Below are 4,795 nucleotides of genomic sequence, written 5' to 3'. Positions count from 1 at the left end.
AACTCCCATCTGTATCATCAGAAACTGCAAGGTTAGTGTGTTATATTGAGGAAAAAAAGATGTCCAGGGAATGTTGGTAATGTAACTTCAGAGTTAGTAATGTTAATTTAACATTTCTGAACAAGTGTATTCCAAAGGTCTTACTTCTGAAAAGGATTTTACAGCAGGATTTTACAGCCCTTACATTAAAATTAGAAAAAAATAGGATTGTTATTTGCAGAGCTAGAAACAATATATAATGACCTTATTATTTGAACATTTCCTTCATCTTTTAGAAAATATAAAATGAGGAATTGTACACAGTGTTGCAGGTCCAAATGTTAAAAAACACAGAAACTGCCCACCAAGTGCTGTCATATCAAGCATTTTGCATCCTTAAGGAGAAACATGAGTTAGAGAGCAGTAACCAACATTTTCCAATTGACGGTGCCCTTATTAAAATCTGAAGGCCTAAGGGTGTTTACAGCAGACAATAGCTTCAATAAAAAATAAAAAAAAAAATCCAGCTTCTCATGCAGTTTAAGTTAGAAATTTTCTGAAAAAGTAAATAGAAAAGGTCTGATTTATAACATAGCTTATGACTCTGGCGACACTTTCTGCATTTCTGTTTGATCCTTAACATCACAGTCTTTCTTTGGTTTTTCTTTTCTTTCTTTTACAAGGCATTTTACAGTGCTGTTTTCTTTGTTGTTTCCACTTGATATAAAGCATATAAGTGTGCCAAATTAGTGTCTTCCACAGGAGAAAGGTGATCTGTTCTTTTGTTGACTATTTTGACTTTTAAACAACACAAAGCACAAATCCCAATAACTATTATGTGTGACTGCCAAAACTTAGTATAAAAGAAAAGAGAATGGAACATTAAAGCGAGGTGGGTTATAAAAGCCACTTTTTAGGATCTGAATAAGCACATTTGGATATTTTATGGACAAAAGAGTGTTACCTACTTTGACAATTGAGACTTGCCGTTGGGTTGAAAAAAAAAGAAGTAAAAGAAAGCTTCCTGGAATTTCTTTAATTTACCTGAACAGCTCATTTGGTAAATTAATCAAAAACATGACTCAAATAAAATATGTATGAAAGTGATCATAATCAGTTCTTAAAACTTGGGATGCACGCATGTTACATTAACCTAACAATACCAACAGCCAGGACAACGCATCCTTATGTAACTTTCGTACAGAAATACCTATGTTTCGTCTCTTTGTAATACTTTACTTAGGACATGTGACAGATCCCACACCACCCATGCGCACTGGGGGCCTTTGGTCTTATGCCCACTTAGCAGATTTCCAGTCGGCGGCCAGTGATAGGCCTTGCAGCTAGAACAAATTGCAGCCACCCAAGGAGGTATGCCGGCTTTCCAAGCTGCACCTGGAGAAGCCAGGCACTGCAGAATGAAATCCGAAATGCTGACGTGTTGCTCGGGGAGTCATCAGATTGGAATTCTTCATACCCAGCTTTATGTAGCTCGTAATGGTTTTGTAAATTTCCGCTAGTTGCTGTAGTCTCTGTAGTCAAAGGAAAGAGCTAGACATCTCCAAAAGGTGATTCAGTTCCCTCGCAGGTGACTCCCAATACACCAATAAAGCTAGATGAGAAGACTCTGCCTCTGTACACCAGCATGCTTACAGTGAAGCTACTGGAGGACAGGAATATATCACAACTCTCTTATTTTCTGTATTTTTAAAGAAACTAATGACTCATGTTAGTTTATATGAGGATCCTGGTCCTGTGGTAGGTGTTAAGAATGCTCTGAGTGCATTGGCCAGACAGAGGATTTAGGGATAACAACATCTAGTTTCTGAATCCTTGCCAAGCTAAATAGGACAACTTGTAACCATGAATATAACAAGTCTAAGCAATAAGCTGAGCTATGCAGAATGTATTGACCTCTGCCAATATGCAGTTATGGCACTTCTAGGAACTCTAAAAGTAAAAATAATGACATCTGCAGAGTACAAGTGCTTCCACAATGAAGTGGCTTTGAGATCACAACTTAGAACTTTGTCCTTTTGTGATACCTAGATTTATGTGATATGCCAAAGATCACAAAGGCAATCCATGGCAGAGAAAGGATTTGACCCAAGGCCTGAACTCCTGAGCTAATATTTGAAATACTCTACAAATCAGTCTTTCTTTTTGACAGTTCACTATGTGAGAATGTAATTTGTTTCTAAGCAAAACATGTTCCAGATGGTTTGCATTTGTAACCACGCTTGAGGAAGAATTATGAATGTACTTGTTTGGCTTCCATGTTAGAATTACACAATGAAATACTTGCCATTTATGAGTGTCTGGACCTAATATTTACATACAGTTTTCACTTTCTAGAGTCAGATTCATACCTGTTTTTTACCCCAGCTGCCTTTGATAGAAATTATGTTGCATAGGCATGGACACAGACGACTTTTTGCTCGTAACGAAGATGTCTGAAACTGAATTTCTCCACAGTCCAGGATTTTGTAACTAGTAATTTGCTAAGCAAGCTGCTGCTGAATTTTTCAAAATGTGGGAATGTTTTCAAATTTTTGGGAATAAGCTCAAAACATTGAACTGAAAATGTGGGGGAAAACAGATTTTTAACATTTTCTGCAAAATATATGGTGTACCCATAACTAAAACAGTTCAACTAGCTTCAACAGACCATATTTTTATACCTAACTCCTCCAAGAACATCCCATGATTTTTCAGGTCATATTCATGAATCATGTAGCTAGATTAGAACTCAGCTAGGAACTAGCTTGCAGCATGCTGGACTGATAAACATTTCCCTTTGAAATTCAAGCCAAAGATCCATTTAACAGGAAAATAACATAATTTTTAATTAAATAAGCTAATTTAACATGCTTAGGTTATTTCAATTTTAAAATTAATATGTTAATTATCATCTGAAGGTGTGATAATAGTTATGGTTTTGTGTGTTAATTCTGTCTTGGGTTTGTTTTTTTTTAAGTACTATTCAACAGTTTTAAATTGTGTAAATAAAGGGTATCTTTCTCTGCTTTATCACAATTTATGATTTCTTTATAGAGATTATATGGTTTGTGAATCCCTTTTCAAAATGCTAATCAAAGATCTCTAATAGGATCTCTGATAGGATGAAACCAATAGTCTTTACCTTGAAGCAGACAACTGAGAAAAGGACCATGAAATCTTGGGAGGTAGGGGAATAAGAATGCCAGGAAAAAGAATGCCATTTTTGCAATAACCAAGTCTATTTAGCCATAGTGAAAGACAGCAAATTTCAGACTGATAAAGGAAAATAATAATTCTCTAAAAAAATCTAACAGAAATTCATTGCAACAAAATGTCATTCACTGAATTGTCAAAAAACATGAAACTTGGTCAGTGAAATACACAGTATTGTCTCAGGAAAAAAATCCAGCCAAACAAGGAACCAAAAATGAAACCCCAATTATTTATTAAAAAAATAGATCCATCTTTCATAAAGTATGTTTATAAAACAGAAGTTAAAGTAGCTAATAAAACTGATTATGTTTTCCTATAAAGCAACTTTCTCTGAAAATCATTTGTGCTCCTACTTCTGTTCATACAGTGGGTAAATTGCTTCACAAAATAAATAAATAAAAATGCTTCTTGTTAATTCTATTGTTTAATTAGGCATTAGTCCTCTTAGGACAAGGTGACCCTTGTTACAGTGATTACAGAGGCCTGGTTGTGATTGAAATCTCTGTTACGGCATGCAGCAGTAGTAACATCTTTCTTATCATTGATGACTGAAACTGTTAAAGAAGAGCTTATACATCATAAAGTTCTTCCACTGGCTGTCTGTAGAAGTAAAATGCACTCTTTAAATATAGAATAGTTGAAAGCTATATAACTAAACAAAGGCCTATGTGCAGCAGGTGATACAGTAAATTAACAATGTATGAGAACTAAAATTAACAAAAACTTACAGAACAGTAGATCAGTTCCTTAAAGTAAATTGCTTTCCATGCTATTACTAAAGATAAAGCAATTATGACTTATACTATGTATATAGCAAATAACATAAAATGCTTGATTTATTTTTCAGGCTATTTCAAAAGAAGACACTAGACACCAGTTTATCACGGTGTTCTTGCCACAAAATTTCTCTACTTTGGACGGATTCTCAATGTCCTGTGACAGGTACGTTTTCTTATTCTGTGTAATACATTTACCATTAATGTTGGTAAGCTACTCTTGCGTCTTCTGATAATTGCTCAGGCTTTGATGAAATACTAACTTGGCTATGGAATTGAACTTATTTGACTATAGAAAGAAGCAATACCTCTGCAATTTTCACACTGCTGTTCATGCCTTTTTATTATGCAGCTCCAGCTGTCTCAATGGGGAAGTAAGGGCTGTAATTCATTGTAAGGGGAAAAACGATCAGACAGTTCTAGTTGTTGATATGTGTGCTTGTAACATTAGGGTCTTCTGCTGCTGCATCTCATTCTCTTCCTTTCTCTTCCCAGAAACCTCATACAAACTGTTTAAGAGCACGTCCTGGTTTTTTTGGATTTTAGATGGGGTTTTTTATTATTTCTGCCAAATAGCCCAGAATCCATTGGACTCCTGGAGATGTCTATGGAACATCCTTCGAGTAGTAAGCTGACATTTTTAATTGGTTTCTGGCTTGTGTGTTTTTTCTTTTAAATTAGTCAGAGTAAAATTTTGCTCATTTCTTTGTTTCTTTTAGGCGAACCTTCTCATACAATGGTCCCAGAAGTTGGCACATGGCAAAAAAAAAGTCATAATAACAATAATCATACGGCATCAGCTTAAAAGATAGACATTATAATTTTTT

The sequence above is a fragment of the Aptenodytes forsteri genome, unplaced genomic scaffold (genome assembly GCF_000699145.1).
Source record: "Aptenodytes forsteri isolate BGI_AS27 unplaced genomic scaffold, ASM69914v1 Scaffold20, whole genome shotgun sequence".
In the NCBI taxonomy this organism is placed as follows: domain Eukaryota; kingdom Metazoa; phylum Chordata; class Aves; order Sphenisciformes; family Spheniscidae; genus Aptenodytes; species Aptenodytes forsteri.
The sequence above is the reverse complement of the archived record's forward strand: the minus strand, read 5'-3'. Positions refer to the sequence as shown.